The 18,053-nt window shown below is 38.2% G+C and overlaps 1 protein-coding gene across 4 annotated transcripts in view; it reads right to left on the reverse strand.

Annotated features, from left to right (window-relative positions):
* The window catches only part of LHFPL2 (LHFPL tetraspan subfamily member 2), a 118,525-nt gene that overhangs the window by 50,505 nt on the left and 49,967 nt on the right, over positions 1-18,053 (reverse strand). For 3 of the 4 annotated variants that reach the window (XM_085042978.1, XM_085042981.1, XM_085042980.1), the window contains one exon: positions 8,705-8,756. The exons of the other annotated variant lie outside the window; for it this stretch is intronic. The gene's annotated coding sequence lies outside the window, so the exon portion shown is untranslated. The remainder of the gene's footprint in view (positions 1-8,704; positions 8,757-18,053) is intronic. 4 annotated transcript variants of the gene reach the window in all.

The following is an 18,053-nucleotide window of genomic DNA, read 5'->3' on the forward strand; positions in this document are numbered from 1 at the left end:
GCTATACCTTTTGCCCTAGTATTACGCCCAAGCAGCTGGGCACAATGCTGAACTGAGCATCACAACCCTTAGAAGTTCCTCAGAAGCTCTAGCCACAGTCTAGCACATTATGTGCCTCACACTTGGACACCCGAGAGTTTACTACCTCCCATCTTAGGGTGTGGGAGGAACAACAACTGTTATTTACTTTGTGGCAGGCAGGGAATGAATAAGCTTTCAGCCTTTGTTTCTTTGCTCTCTAGCCAGTGGCTTTTTTTTTTTTTTTTTTAACTCTTTTGCTCGCTATTCCTCTCTTTATCTTAAACTGTTCATCAAATTTTCACCAACCATTGTGAAATTCCACAAAGCCAACTTTAAAAACAGAAATGCTTTTAATGGAGAAGTTGACACTTGGTACTCAGAAGTGAATGCAGAAACTTTTCACTTTTCCAGAGTATTACTGAAGAGCTATGTCTCTGAAAAACCGTTTTTTTTTTTCCCTTTCTGAATGTTTCCTTAGACCATCACAACTACAGACAACAACTGCATTCTGTAACCTTAGCCAAGAAACAACTTCTTTTCTCTGACAACTCTGGAGAAACACATCAAACACATCATAATTACACTTCATAATAAGTTTGAATTTAACTCAGGCAACATAGAAGGTTGCTCATGGTATGTAGAGCCATTTGATGCTTTAACAGGTAAAATTATTAAAAGTATGCCAATGTAACCAGATTACTTCTAAGGATACTCAAATACCTGGAAACATACAAAACTCCTGACAGGCTTTCCGTAGGTTTAACTTTTTGAGCTGTGCCTCCAGACACATTTGGAAAAAAGAACATGGCAATCTTTCAGACTGTCACAAAACATGCTAAAAAGCATGATTTTGCATAGCTAATACTAATTCCTATCTTACTGTTGTTAGCTGAGCACCATCCTAAAATGGAAATGATGAATTTTTAAAATAATTTGCTGAAATGTAGCACAAATAAAGTGTGCTATTACTGTTCACAGATTTCCTTTAATAAGAAGGAACTATACACACAGAGTGGTGATTAAAAGAAATAAAAATAAACAGGATAAAGACTTCCTAAGTGAGACTCGTGGCCTCTGGTCAATTTTCTTTTGATTCACTTAGATTATTTCACATGCAGACAAAACAGCATCCCCTCTATGTTACACGAGATTAGTATGCTTGTAGTAACTTTGAGGTAGAGTCCCACCAGCTGCCAGGAAAACAATCATTAAAAAAAAATACAGTAACAAAGAACTTGATAACCATCCATGAGAATGCCAGGGAGGCAGAGTTAGAAAATTCTTTAATTGCATCAAGTATAACATTGTCTTGACATATGCTCATGCAAGAGTATTTTATTATCATACTTCTAACAGATTTGACAGTTTCAGGAAGAAATATGAATAGTAGCCAATTTCCAGAGAGAAATATGCTCAACACAATCTGGAAAACTAGTTGGATTTGAAGGGATGTTTTCAACCTCCCTAGTGTAGAATTTCTTTTTGTTCTTTTCTGATTCAAATTTTCCAATACATGGAAAAAAACTAATTATCTGCAGGGAAAGATTTTTTCCTTGGTTAATAAAATCCACAAATCTTTAGCGACTATAAATTTTTTTCACTGTCTACTGCATTAAATTTTACCCCCAGAAGAATCTTTATGAAAATATTTATCTTCCTGCATGATTTCTGTAAGAAGTGGATTTAAAACTCATCCAGTAAAGGACAATGGCAACCTTCTACCAAGTAGACAAAACTATTTTGCTTTAAGGAAAAAACAGATTTAAAGAGACATAAAGAGTGAAAAATAGAAGAAAATAATCAGCCTACATTTGGTATAGCAATTTTTTTCAATTACAGCAATATAGAATTTCATAAGGCTGCTTAACTATATTTCACCAGGATAACATTTTCATATTTTGGAACAATAAAATACTAATTTTAAAGGCATTTTTCATGGGCATATTGAAGTACTTTAGGAGGCATACATAGCTTAAGACTGACCCACCTTTGGGTCAGATATGCTACCTCACCTCCTCCTGTCCATTCCTCCCATCCAATCCATTGCACTGAAAGTTGATAATATTCTCTCACTGTTGTATAGTCCTTGTCCCAAGTCCTTCTGCATTAGCTAGCAGGGATCTGTGACTACTGTTCTGAGGGAAGCACTGCACCTGTGCAGAACTGCAGCAGCATGATCATACCACAGCACTGGACTGTCAGGGATACCTTACTACATGTATTAGTAGATGTCCCTCATTAACTCACACCCCTATTATCTCATGCTAATTTAAAACTCAGTGAAGGAATTTTGGTGGTTCCCTGGTGTTTGTAACAAGTTCAGCCGGCAGCCTTTGCTCATTAGGCTGCCCAATTCTCAGTTTGTAACCATCGTTGGATGCTTTTACCATGGTCTGCCTGCAGAACTTATTGGGGAAAAAATATATTGTATTCTTACGCTTCCCTTCCACAATATATTTAGACAACAAATTTCAACAGCCATCAACAGGTTATTTTCCAGCTTGCTTAGAGGCTGTAATACCTTCCTCCATTTAATAGCTTTGGGAAGTAATCTAACAGCTCCATTAGTTTTAGCTAGAAAGGGCAGAAGGATGTAAGAGAATTCCTCCAAAGGACATTAAAGAAAAATGGTAAGACAGCCTCAAGAAATGCAAAAGCATTTCTTTCAAGCAGTTCAGTTCTATTTGGTAATAAAGTACTTGGCTCCACTACAGAGCTCTGTGCACTTACTTTCTTCATAAAGTAAGTCTAGTCAGCCAGGGTTGAAAGCAGGTTTCAATGATAATGTTGGTGAGTCCTAATGCAATGTATATAGGTTTCTCCATTCACTGACAATTTCTTTTTAAGAATATCTCTTTTCCCAGACATTATGATGGCCCCATTTAAAAAAAATTATTTGCATGCTGTTGGAGGTTGGGGGGTCTTTCAAACCAAGACATATGCGCAAAGGTAACACATCTGCTTATCTTCAGAGACATGTCGAGCATGCAGCTCATAGATCCTGCATTTTGGAAACAAGTCAGCATGCTGCAGTATGAGGTAGAAAAAAGGGGGGGGAAAGAAAGGTAAAACGTAGTCTATTTAGCACATCTGAAAATGAGCTCAAGCTCTTTCTAGTTCCAGCAGCTGCCTATAATGGAAAAAATGAAGATTGGCCGTTGCCAAAGAAGTGGGCAGTAAGAAATAACAGATGTGAAATTTCAGCAACATCATTGGCTAGGTCAGTTTCACAGATGGCTTGAGAGCCAGGGTCCCTGTTGGGCTGCAGTGTTCTCAGAGGCACACTTGTGCTTTTTTTTGCTGCTGAATTTTTGTTCCTCTTGCTTAGCTGAATTTGCTCAGCAACCTCACCCATTAATGCAACTGACAGGATATATTGCTGTCCTCACAAGCATGTGTGGACTGAATGTAAAGGCTCCTCAGTCAGTCACTCCATTTTCCAAAATCATTTAATATTTCATGTCTCTCTTCCTCAGTCTTGTTCACCACTCTTTTGTTTCTTGGAAACTAATGGTGAGTGGGGAAGAAAACACAAGTCCTTCAACACAAGATCTTATTACACGAGGCTCACAAAGAAAGTAAGGTCAAAGAAACCAACCTAATCTGTTGTATACATTTTTAAGAGAAAGGGCAGTGGGTGAAAATTCCCTTAAAAGAGTATACTGCAATTACACAAGTAATTTTCAAGGATGAATCAAGTTTCTTGACAGAGTCTACAGGGGCAGTTATGCTCTATAGAATATGGTCTATAGAAACTATAAAATCAAGAGCAACTCCTGTCACTCAATTTGCAGGGTTAAGTGGACTTCAGTTTAAATTAAAATTAAACAGAAGGTTATACTTAGGCATCAGAAATATGCCTTGAAATTGTTATGTGGATAACAAAGATGACTGGTACTTTAGAAAAAAACAATTGAAAAGTTTATTAGAAAGAAAAGAGTTCCAGTGAAGAACATCTAGTATCAGCAACTAGCATCAGCAAAACTATACATGGGCTGTCACATCTATTGCAAGACACCCTTCTGCTGTGTTCAAAATATGGTTGTAAAATGCAGCTCTAATAAGCCTAGGTTTCCATGCTATGTCTTATCCAGTATATTTATTACCTGTTGCTGAAAGAAACAGTATTACTCTCCCCACCTACTTCCAGCTGCTTATTACGTCTTTGTCCCTTTTGTAACATCTAGTAATTTCTCATCCACAAACAAGCCAGACAAGCATAGTTTCCTGGTTTAGTTTTCCTTCCCAGGCAGTTAGAGGGCTGGGTTTTTTTCTGAATCAGCTGCTTACCTTGAACTCACCTAGGGACTGGGGGCTGATGCAAGAGAGGGAAAGAACAGGTTGAAGTATCCCTTTTGGCATCAGCCTGCAGTTGCACAAGACCAAATGCAATATTAAACCATGCTCTGGAAAGTATTACTAGCCTTCTTCTTGTAGAATAAATATTCAAGTGTCTTCAGGACTCCACATAATACAGTGAGTTTCTGAGAGCTAATGAGAAACTCTGCAAGTAAAAATTGTAATACTACAGCAAATGAAGGACTCCACCGGCACCAAAGCACAGTGACATGAACTGAGGCTCAATACCTGGACAAAAGGCCTTGCAATTGAAGTCAACAAAAAGAGTAAGAAATTTATCAAGTTTCTTATATCAGTTAGCAAGTTAATAACAGAGGCAGAAGTCAAATGCAGGTGTTGGGATAGGCAGCTCTCAGCACTACACCACATTTCTTCCTCTAGCAGCAATTGCTATTTACTCACTGCTTGTAGTATGGCATCCCTTTGTCAAGAACTACACTAGGTTCCAGAAAAAATATCACTAAAATTAACCATTGTATTTGCTACTCCATAAGCAAATTATCGGTTCAATGTGGTTTACATCATCTGAAAGTTCCCAGTGCCTTCCCAAGCAATGAACTTGAAACCAAAATATTTTTCTGACTCAGTAACACATCCTTTCTCCCCTCTCATGACAGACAAAGGGAAAGAAAATGGGGGGAAAAATCCACTGTTATTATTGTTTCTATTAAATGGAAGTGAGGTGCAATTTAGAATTAGTACTTTAAGATCACCTTAAAGTTCTCCAAAGAAGAAGTAAACCAAGATGAACTATATGAAAAATAAAAAAGGCAAAGCACAGACACAGAAAGGAGACTGTTCAAAGAGGAAAAGCAGTACAAATATATAGCTTTCTATTTTAATCTGGCTATTAACAAAACCAAGTAAATCCAGCAACACTGCTCATATCGTTATTTTTCACTTTCAAAGGTAAAAATCCACCCTGCCTCTGTGCTGTTATGTACATAGTACAAAATTGTATTGATATAAACAGAACAACACATCCCAAAACAAACACAAACCTACAAAATCAATTCCATCTCCCCATCTGTGTTCTGCTGTAAAATACATGGATTTAACAGAGACCCTTTAGTTACCTCAAAACTATTAACAAGTTTTCTATTTTAGGCTTAATATATGGCAGGATTTAATCAGAAATACAGAACATAATTCCTGAAGTCACTAAATATCATCATGAGGCAAACTTCAGCACACAGATGACAGAACATCTTGAGCAAACCATGGCCTTCCTTCGTCTGATGGTTATCACAACACAAGGGGAGGCCTGAAGAAAGACACTCAGCTTGCTTTCCTTCCTCTTGTTTTCTCCCAGTTGTTTCCAAGTCCAGAATCCCAGAATCCTATCCAGGAAAGTCAGGTAAGTGTAATTACCTGAAGAGGAACAGGACTAGCTAGTGAAAACATTTATTTTCATATAACACAGAAGAATGTATGTCACATCAGCTGGCAGCTTCCAGAGTAGCTGGGATGACAGAAGTCTGTGGTACAAGAACTGCACCTCTGTATCAACCTCTGTCAAAAATTCCAGCAATTGGCTGGTGAAACTGCAGCTATTAATAGGGGATCAAACCTCTAAATCTTCAACGATCTCACAATGACCCATCAGAGTCCTGAGGCTATCACTCCCCAAGCACATTAATACCTGCTGTTTTCCACTAATGTCCAACACCAACGTGTAGCACACCATCTACTTTTGCTGAGTCATCTCACTGGAGTGTGCATTACCATCAGCTGCAATGTGAGGTCCTGGAAGGATCTTAGCACCCCTACACTAAACAATCAATTTCTGGTTAATATATGGAAAACTAAAATAACTGGTGCTTTCTTGCCTAATACAATTTCAGAGTCTGTCTTTCATCTTTATTAGAAAAGGCATTACAAGCTTCTATCCTACTTATATTGCAACAAAAGGAGCGCACACAGGTGAGGAAGTATGTGAACACTCTTACAATGTCACTGAAACCTTGGGGAGAAAAAGAAGAGGAAAGAGCAAGCAAAATGCTAAAGATTTATTAACAGATATTCAGAAGGTAATTTGATCCTTTAAAGTTTTATCTTTGTTTATTTATTGCTTCCAGTTACAACCTTATTATTTTGCTACAACTGAAGATTTTTATGGAAATAAGTGCTTACCCATTTTCAAATGTTTCCCCAAGACAAATTATGCAATGTCTTTAAATAAAACACAGACAACTAGACTTTGCTATGCTCATTAGCACATCTAGAGAGCCTATAATATTTACATATTTTGTTATGAAGCAAAAGTAATAATTTCAATTTTCTTTTCAACGTATTAGATCTTCACAGAGCTAATGTTATTCATTGTGCAATTTTATCATCACCACTACACTTAACCCTGTACATTGGCTTCCCACCTGCTGCTGCTGACAGTTGCTCAAGTTGTTTTTTAAGTTAGGTTATTAATGCACATACTAGTGTTTCTGTTCTGTTGCTAAGTGTCATAGGGCTCCCCTCTTAGCTGATCTGAGGCACATTACTGTTGTAAGCACTGCTGCACATTACTATAAAGTAAGTTATACTATCTGTAACACCACCCAAAAAGCAATTTTAATTTAATAAGGGTCTCTTTAATTCTTAAATTCTATCAGGTTCTTAAACAGCACCATACCTGAAAGAAAGAATACCTGTATTTTTTGTTGAATAAAGATATATGAACTCTCTATAATGCTTTCATTCCATTTGTGCACTGATGATAACATGGATACAGCCATTTAGTCCCAACAACTGTCAGGCAGTGGAGAATGGGAGCACAGGGACAGATTAATCAGTAGGCAAAAAAGAATTATCCAAAAGTAACTGCCAAACTTCAAACTCACTTATTTACTTTCTACTAGTAAAATACAACCAGAAATAGAGAGGACATAGTAAACACAGAGCTACATGAATGCAAATATTCTAAACTGACAGATTCCTTCAAAGTCCCAACTAAATGCTATTTTTAGAAATTAAGAACAAACATAATTTTCAGAGGCCATTAAAGCAAAAAGTAATAGAAAAGCAAGGCTAAGTTTTCTCACTGCATAAGTCACCAAAATCAACAGCACATGGAACAAAATACATGGGCGCTAAATATTTGCTGCCAACAGCAAATCAAACAAAAATCCCTTAAATATGAAATACTTCATGTAAACTGGTTCTGCCATGGAAACCAGAGAATGAGAAATATTACATTGTTCCAAATAACTATCTCTTGGCAAGAAAATGCACTTGTTTTTTTGAAAGTGTTATACTCTTCTTGCACTGGCCTCTTCTCCCAGGCAGCCAGCAACATGACAAGCGGAAATGGCCTCAAACTGCACCAGGGGAGGTTCAGGTTGGACATGTGGAAGGATTTTTTCACTTAACAGGTGGTTAAGCACTGGAACTGGTTCTGCAGGGAGGTGGTAGCGTCACCACCCCTGGAAGTGTTCAAGAAAAAACTGGATGTGGCACTTAGTGTCCTTAGTTGGCACGGTGGTGTTTGGTCAAGAGTTGGACTAAATTATTTTGGAGTTCTTTTCCAACCTTAATGATTCTGATTCTCTTCTGTTCTATGATTATTAAGTACAAGTAATGAGTTTATATCTGCTCTCTTTGGCAGCCTATGCCTACAGACAGGGAACTGCAAATAATAGATTTATAAAAGGATTACAAAACTCATTTTTTAAAGTATTTGAATTTTTTTAATTCTTCCTTAGATCCTTCTTGCATTCTTCTCTCGTCAAAATGGTACCAATTTGGCACACACAATGCAAAGAATCAGCAGTATGCATAGGGCATCAGGAAAATAGTCTAACTTGACAAAGGACACCACCATTTACAAAGGGGGACTTAAAAACCATGAACATAAGTTTGCAGTTTAAAGAAAAAAAAATTCAGCTTGCAGGAATTTATTAACTTACTTCAGGTTTCCAAGTATTCTAGAATAATAACTCATTTTATACTTGCTAGATGTATAAAATTGCACTATTCTGAAAAGTCAATTCAAGCATCATTATTTTAATAAAAGGGGTCAAGTTACCATTTCAGTAAGCATAGGTTGAACTGTTGTACTTGAAATACTTCAAGTTTTTTCAAAGTCAGGGTGATGTGAGGAAGAGACTTCACTTATCAAAAGCAGTCAATGAGACTACCTCCTCCTCTCCTTAAAATCTCTGCTCAAAAATGTTGTCTGAATGCTCTGAACAGGAACTTGGTCCTCAGAAGAAAGTATTCAGAAGGCATAACCTACTGAACATCCTTCATCCTGCAAACAGCAGTAAAACTTCAGAGTCAGATAGCATGTGAAAACACAGAAAATATAATCAGAATTTCATTTACTCACCACTGTTCCAATCCTTAGGTCTTAGTACACCACTTCAGATGCCTGGCAATACCTAGAGAAATAATTGATGCAAAATGTAAGAAAGGTACAGAGCCAAAAACATCAAAACAATATTCATGACTAGTATTGGTGGCTGGAATGGTAAAAACATTACTTGTCAGAGATTATATGCACATGGGTAACATTTTGCTACTAGGCCACTTCTGCTTGGCTAGAAATTTAGCATTCTAGACATCATTCCAGCCATGAAGGAACTAAGAAAAAAGCTGAAAACCCAGACTTCAGGAGAGTAGTCTTCAGTATCTTCAGGGATCTGTTTGATGAAGTACCATGGGATACAGCTGTGGATGGGAGTAAGGCCCAAGAAAACTCACTAAATATTCAAGGATCACCTCCTCCAAGCTCAGGGATGACGCATCCCAACAGCAAGGAAATCAGGCAGAAATGCCAGGATGCCTGCACAGATGAACAAGGAACTCTTGGACAGACATAAACAAAAGGGTGGAAGCGAGGACTGGTAGCCTGGGAGGAATACAGAGAGAATGTCTGAGAAGCCAGGGATAAGGTTAGGAAAGCTTAAACCCCAATAGAATTAAACCTGGCCAGGGACATCAAGGACAACAAGAAAAGCTTCTACACGTATGCTGGTGATAAAAGCAAGACTAGGGAAAATGTGGTCCCTCTCTGGAAGGAAACAGATGTGGTTACCTGGGACACTTAGGGAGCTCAGGTTCTCTATGACTTTTTTGCCTCAGTTTTCACCAGCAAGTGCTGCAGCTACACTGGCCAAATTGCAGAAGGCTAAGAAAGACATGGAACTACTGGAGAGGGTCCAGTGAAAGACTACAAAGATTATCATAGGATCACAGAATATCCTGAGTTAGAAGGAACCCACAAGTAGAGTCCAGCTCCTGGCTCTGCACAGAATAACCCCCAAAATCACTCCAAGTGGCTGAGAGCATTGCTCAAACACTTCTTGAACTCTGTCAGACTGGTGCTGTGGCCACTTCTCTGGGGAGCCTGTTTCAGTGCCCAGCCACCCTCTGGGTGAAGAACCTTTCCCTGATATCCAGGAAACACAACTTCATGCTATTTCCTCCAGTCATATCACTGCTCAGCAGAGAAAAGAGATCAACACTTGCTCGTTTCAACTTGTGAGGAAGTTGCAGACTGCAGGGTTTAGGGAACTGAAGTATTTCTCTTCTGAGGAAAGGCTGAAAGAGAAACCACCTACTGTAGGGGAAGATCAGGTTTGCAATCACCCTCAGGAACGGAAGGTGTCTCTCAAGGTTCAATGCTTACTGTTTAACTTGTCCATTCATGACTTGGATGAAGGGACAGATGCCTGCTCAGCAATTTCACTGATGATGGCCTGCTCAGCCTCAAGAATAGATCAGTGAGAGGGGACCTCATCAATGTACACATGCATATGAAGGGAAATTGCCAAGAGGATGGACCAGGCCCTTCTCGGTGGTGCCAAACAATGGGACTAGATGCAACAGGCAGACATGTATACAGAGGAAATACTACCTGAACATGAGGAAGAACTTCTTTACTGTACAGGTGACCATGCACTGGAACAGATTGCCCAGAGAAAATGTGGAGTGTCCCTCACTGGTGATATTCAAGAACTGTCTGGACACAATCCTGAGTCATCTGCTCTGGGATGGCCCTGCTTGAGCAGGGAGGTTGGACCACAGGACCCACTGTGGTTTGTCTCTTCCAACAAAACCCATTCTGTGATTCTGTGACCTTCCAGCACCCTCCCAGAACCTGAAAATGGCCTAAAAGAAAGCAAGAGAGTGACTTTTTACAAGGGCACGCAGCAATAGAACAGGGAGTAGGGTCTTTAGACTGAAAGAGGGAAGGTTTAGATTAGATGTAAGGTAGAAATTCATTGTGAGGGTGGTGAGGCACTGGAGCAGGTTGCCCAGAGAAGTTGTGGATAAGCCATCCCTGAAGTTTCCAACGCCAGGTTGGATGGGGCTTTGAGAAACCTGGCCTAGTGGAGGATGTCCCAGCCCATAACAGGGGGCTGGAAGCAGATGACCTTTGAGATCCGTTGCAACTCAAACCATTCTGTCATTCTGTGGTTTTGTGACTCTATGAAGCAGTGACACATAAACTAAGAATGCACAAAATCACATATTTTTTCCTTCCTCTGTTTTACTAATAAAGTATACCAAGATCTGAAAATACATTTAAGATTATTTGTATATTCTATGACAATTTATAATAACATGTTAAGATCAGGTATGACTTAGGAAGAACACCACAAGTTCCTAGACCACGGGAATAAAAACTTAACTACATAGCATGTTCATCCCATAAGCTTAAAAAATGCACCTCTAAACTTCTGCCATCCTATTTCATGGAATTAAGCAAGGACAAACACGAATTCCGGTACCTGAGATGGACTAATCCCTTGGACAGACTGGGCACTGGCTACCCAGGGCACACTTCCTGAAACAGAGCTGGTGGTCTGGGCAGAAAGTAGTCTAAACATGAGCCAACATGTTAGCCATGAGCCAACAAGTTGAGTTAGGCAACAACGGAGGCCAAGAATATCCCAGAATATGTCTACAGGCTAAGATCCCACTAATAAGCTATTATCCACCTTCAGCCAGCACTTCAGGAATACTTATCTTGAACATGCAATCCAGTTTTGAATCTCCACTACCAAAAAATAATAAATTAAAGTGATAAAAGGCTGGGTTGATTCAGCAATGCAGGATTTCCCACAGTAATAGCAAATCCTTAATTTTTATACATTCATCAGGACAAGACATGAACACCCCATTACATGAAAGAATGAAGGAGTCAGAAGGTGAGTTTATTCTAACAAAGAGAAATAATTTGGCCTTGGTGAAGATGGGTTAACAACAGAAAAGCTTGTGCAAAACTTTAACAAAGTGTACTGCTGCGGACAAAAGAGGGTACCAGGAGCACTGCAAAGTCAAGCACAGCTTAAAATTGGCTCTAAATTCCTGACACACAAAATATTCCTTCAGGAAAAAAAGAAAAAGGAAACAGCAACGCCAAAAAACAACTAACTGGACCAAGTAGCTGTGATTACTTCAACTTTTCTGTCTCAAAAATAATTAACATGGCAATGAAAATACAGCAGTGTTGGCAGAGGCAAAGACTATTTTCAAGAACAAAAAAGGCTAAACTGTTTTCTTTAAACTCATGTACCAAAAAATGCAGGATCAATTTTAAGTACATGTAAACAAACCTAATAATCCATTAGGTGGTGCTTTTAAAGAACATTTCCTTGCTTGGAGTCTGAGCTCCCTAAGAAAGAGTAGTACAAGCAGGGTAAGACAGGACCAGCCCACAGAAAAAGCCATAGAAAAGCTTCTCTCTCACAGAGTCATCCACCTGCCAAAGGCACAACAGTGCTCTTCCTCACATGCACACAAAAACTAAAAAAGATCTAAATATTTTTTAAAAGAGCATAATAAGTATTGTCTTAGAAAAGCCCCCTTTTTGCCACCACATTTGTGACAAAGCTAACAAAAAGAAACTCCACACACTTTCCACAACCACATCACCACACAGTCAGAGTGCACTTCCCTTATGCAGCAAATCCTCCCAAAACAAATCAGAATGGGAAAAACACATGTATGCTTTCATTCTTTCTCTCAGAAGCTTTGAGCAATTTTGCAATAGCTCAGACAGATTTCTAGAACAGCTGGCAAAAATACATAAAATCTGTTTCTTCCATTCTACTCATCTAGCTGTAAACTTGGTTGCATCAACCCCACTCCTCTAAGAACAGGTGGAAACAGTACATTCTTCATTTTTACCTCCTTTCTCATTTGCAAAGGATAAATGTTTTAGTATAAGTCAGGGATAAATAGTCTCTATAACAAGCAGAGCCATTGATTTAAAAAATTTCTTATTAACAGTAAACAAAAGAATCAAATAGGCTGGACACTGTTAAGAGAACACAATGGGTTTGATAACATTCCCATGTCACATACCCTGTCTTTGTACACAATAGGAAGTGGGTATACTTAGGCTCTCCAGCACAAATACAATAAAAAAAAAAGAACACAGATATATCTGCTGTATCTTAAAACATCCTTTTCAAGTAGCTTTTTATTCAGATATACTACTGTGTGATACTTCCATGTATTATAAAATAGCAAGTGCTGAAATCAAAGTAATATTTACTTACTTCAAGAAGGTTTGTATGACCAATTATGTCACTATGAATAGAAATAATGCATTCAATGGGTTCTTTGTCTTTTGCTATCAATGCAGAACAATATAAAAAGAAATGGATAAAAAAGAAAGTAGTATTTCATAGGCGTCATTAAGGCTACCTTCAGAAATAACAACAAAACAAGAAGGGGAAAATATTTTCTTTAGGGATAGATTTCTAGCAGGCTAAAAAAACCCCAACAAATAAAACCACCCTCTAAATTAATTAAAATGGTAAATACAATAGAAAGCTAACAGCTCAAGATATACAACAGTTTTTTAAACATTTCTTCTCAGGCTCATTATCTTCTGTTTCACATAAACATACAGAAGAAAAAAATTCCAGTTTTGCTTTTTGTATTATCTACCTAATTTGTTCAATCAAGAAGATAATGCTACATATCTATATATACGTAATTTAAATCAAATTTAAAAGACCCATATAGAGAAACCTAATTTGCAAGCTATTTCAATGAGAACAGAAGAAAAAGAATCTTATTTTTATATTACAAAACTATTTCACCCAAATGCACCTGTCCTGAAGTTTACACTTAATAAAAACCAGATGTACTTTTAATACACTGATCCCTGCCCTTAATGCCAGTTTTCCCACTGCACTGCCTTAACCAAGAAAGCAGCACAGCATAGTTTTATACATCATTAAAATGTTTAAACCAAATAATACATTTTTATAATCCTAGCAATTCTCACAAAACTAAGCAGAATAAATACAGAAGCATTAAGAGACTTGTGCTGCAAATGAAAGTTCCCTCTCAGGCTGTTACCTAATACAGTAACACCTCAGTGGTAGATGAATCAAATGACATTTCTTAAACAAGTCAGTCATCACCAACTAAAGCAAAAATATGCAAATTTGGTTCTAGTAAATTTATTCTCTAAAATTTGTTTTGGCTTCTAAGGTCTGTTTTAGCTAAGCATAAATCATTAGTTGACCTTAGTAATACAGAACATCAGCAATGACCCCAGTTCCACAGTCACTGAAATCAGTGAGAGCTCTTATCTTTAGCATTATCCATGAGGATAAAAGGACATAAATTGTTTACTTTAAAGGCAGTGTAAAAGCACTTAACAAGTTCACTTTACAATATGCTTCTTGAGTCACATCTCTGTGTCACAGGGATTGCAGAGCAAAATGGCAAGTCCCCCTTCCACAGCCGCACCATGAGTTACACCATGGCCAGCACTTTAGGTCTTGCTCCATACAACCCTCTGCCAACTCAAGGCAGATGAAGCTTTACAGCAGTATCTCTACTAAGTACGTCTACAGCCACTACAATTGTTTCTTGGCTCTGTTTTGGCCATAAAGCTGCTCTAGGTGGCTGCAGCATTGCCACCACAGAGAAGTACCAGACAAGAAGGGATTCAGAAAGCAGCTTCACCCTGGAGCCAGCACTGCTCAGAGACTCGTTGCCTGCATGGAGCAGGTCCCATGGGCAGCCCAGTGGCCATCAGACACAGGCAGGCTCCAGGGCACCACCACAGCAGCTGGGACTGGAACAGACACACTGGCTACACAGCTCCAGCATGCACTGATGGCACCAGGCTGAGATGAAACAGACTTATGGGTCCCCAGGTAATAGCATGGGCAGGACTCAGAGGAGGCTGTGCCCATGAGTGCCCTGGAGACCTGACATGGGATTTCTAATCAAATGGTCTAACCAGTGGCATCTCCTCAGCAATGAGCTAGAATCACTTGGCAAGCTCAGGCTATTCTTCCTAAATGTCAGCTATCTTAATAACAACTTCTGATGAGTTTTATTAGCATTTGAATTATTGCTCCCAAATTACCACACACTGGCCGACAAAATCCTAAATTTACAAACAAAGTTGTCTTCTAGCAGAAGCGGAAGAGAGTATCTGCAAGGGAGACAACTCAGTTATCTTTTCCTGAAGGTCTAGAGATGACAACTGTGGAGTTTTGTTACGTCGTAAGCAGTCAACAAATTCTTGTATTTAATCAGTACATCTTGAGCCTGCTGCTGAAAGCTGCAGAGCTATCCCATCATGGTATTCTGGAGAAAAAAGACTTCTATCTTACCCACCCACACATGCTCTTTAAACCAACAGCTGCAGGGTTTGTTTGGTTTTCAATCCCACACCTCCTTCTTAGGCCAAAGTTATAGTCAGAGTACCATCATGGTGATGCATCTATTGCAAATCAATGAAACAATCATTAAAATGTCCAAATTGCCTGATAACATTCCTGCATTTTCCAGTAATGCTGCAATGTGTCTGAATTAGTAATCTGTTTGTTTTGTGGTTTCACCCTAAATAAAAAAATAGCTTAAACACAAACCTTCTTTCCCTCCCTCCCAAATAAAAATAGATTTGCTTTAACACTTGAAATTTCTTTACATTTAAGACAAGTTATCTAACAAAGAAACCAAACACAGAACTAGGGCCCAACTTAGTAGCTTTTAGGAGTCCTCAAAATACAATTTCAAATTTCTCTGTGGTGTCAGGAGAACAAAATGGTTTTACCCTATGCATATATTCTACATTGAACTAACTTTCATACCTTCTTCACAGCTTTCATCTACATTGAAGAAATAAAAAAATACACATAAACAGTAGTTCATCAAATTAAAGCACCCAGAGGTACTACCTGTGGCCTTCTTGCACTGGAAAGCTGCTTTTTAATCCTGAAACACTTCAGTTGATTCATGTAATGATTTTGCTAGGTGACAAAATGTTAAGCAGAGACCATTCAATTTGACCTCTAAGCAAACTTCCTTCTACCAACAGTTTATCTGGCTATTATCCACCTGACAGACCTATCATGCACTGAAGACCTTAACTCAAAGCTAAAAATACTAAATTGTGCACCTTAAATTGCATGCAGCTCTTCTACAGCTCATGTCTCAGGACCCATTTCAGTCTTGTGAAGAAACAAAACTGAAAATCCAAAACCCAACCCCAGTGTAAGAAAACCTAAATAAAGACGAGACTCTGAGCAACATTACATGTGCCTTTGCTGAGCATTTCAGTAAAACCATGTTACAGAAATGAAAATCCTTACTCAAGTCCTATCTGCCCAGTTTTCCAGTCCTTGAGAACACCCTGCAGTTTCTGCAGACCTCTGAAAGTCCTGAGCCATCTCCATCCAGCACGCTTTTCCAGCTGGAGATTACAAAGCCACAAAACGGCACTCCTCTGATGCTAACCCAAGGAAGAGGAAATGAGCTAGCCACTGCTTGTTAAGAGTTAAAGAGTATATTTAATTTGCAGATGGAAGAATTAACTAGCCCTGGAGATGGTGGGAATTGAGCAGCAACTAACTATGGTTTTGTATACCAAAGTGATGCTTTCCTTTGCCTTTTTAATTTTTGTAATTTTAAACATTTTCTGAAACAAATTTACTTAAACACTGCTAGACAACCAATATTTTCAGAAATGTTCGGGCAGTACAAGAAGTAGAAAGTATAGGTATAGTTTTTCTTGTAGTCAGTAATGTCCTCTTTAAAGACTGTCAAAGCATGCATTTTGTAAGAAGTTCAACTCCTCTACTTAATTTTTATATTATTATATAACATCCATTTCTGAGTAAAACTGAGATACAAGTTCTTGACCATCTGTCAAGATTCTGTAACAGCTTTTCAAGAAAAAGAGCAGAGGTAAGAAAGCTTTCTAGTTCTGTGTCAGAGGCTGATGACATGATGAAATGAATTCACGCAATTAACAAAATTCATGAATTAACAAAACATAATATGGGCAACAACACAAGCACAACAAGGGAACAAACTCCCTTACCAAGGCCCTCTCATCCAAAGATCTTTACATTGTTTTTAAGTATATTAGCATACCTTCCAGTTACCTCTTGGAAAAATGTATTAAACAGCTCGAAGCTGTCCCAAACCTCTTTGTTAAAATCGAGAAATGCATTCTAAAGCCATTTAAAATATTCTTAAAGAATTAATAATCAAAAATGCAGTTTCTTATTTGAGTTCTACTAGCACCATACGGACCTACTGTCTGTAGCCCATACTTTCAATTATTAAAGGCAGAAGACAACTGCATTTATTAAGTCTTGATAATGCACACAATGTCTACATCAACCACATTCACAAAGTCATGTTAAAGAACATTAAATACTTAGACATGCCATTCTAGGCAAAGACTGAAAAACAAGATACGGGGGCATAAAGATGTTTATTTTGAATGTTATTTCTTTTTTTTCTTCTGCGAAGTGTATAAACAAAATAATATCCATGAAAGAAAGTTATTTTGAAAGAAAACATGAAAACTTAAGGTCAAGCAGACCTCCCCAAAAACAAAGAAAAGGAAGAAATTGGTTACTTCACAGAGCACAAGCAAAACAGCCCTAGGAAATCCATATGAAAGATTTGTTTAAAGAATACATAAACACTGCTATAACCTTCACAGATCTCTCCAAAAGTCAAGCTAAGAGACAACATGTCTCTGGAACATAACAAACATTTCTGAAAGTTCCTTCTGTTCTCTCCATCTCTCAAAACACTGCATTTTGTTATCTTAGTAGGAATTAACATTTTAATTGGCTTTGGCCATTTGCTTACTACCAGAATAAACACAATGATGAACGTGCAAGGTGAGAAGTTAAGGAACAGCCAAAGAGGCAGTTAGACAGAGAACTCTGTGGGAGGCAGGAAAATGCATCATCACTAATCTCCTCATGCCCCATTTCAACTTCTGGGGGCAACTCTGTTACTTTCAAGCCAAAAACCACATGCAGCTGAGTTCATAGCATTTTTAACCTTCCAATATAATATGATATGGCTAAACTTCTAATGGGGTTTAAAAACTTTCGAGGAGCTACTATAAACCCTAAAATATGACATAATCTTGTCTGCTTAATCAAATTCATCAGATTTAAGAAGCAATAAATTTGTTAGATTATCTCTTCACACCCCCACTCCCTTTTTTATTTTGAAGGTTCAGGAAGGCAAATTACTTCCAGGCTACAAGGGATCAAGTAATTGAAAATAATCACATATGTGTAAGCGACACATTTTAACAACATTTTCAATTCAACAGCAGCAGAAAATGCAGATTCCTAAGAGTAGTTACTATTTTTCTAAACCTATACATAGTTCAGAGAAGGCAATCACACTAGGAACAAGTATCAATACCTCTTTTTCCG

This window comes from Lichenostomus cassidix, chromosome Z, assembly GCF_008360975.1.
Source record: "Lichenostomus cassidix isolate B80296 chromosome Z, HeHo_3.0, whole genome shotgun sequence".
NCBI lineage: Eukaryota > Metazoa > Chordata > Aves > Passeriformes > Meliphagidae > Lichenostomus > Lichenostomus cassidix.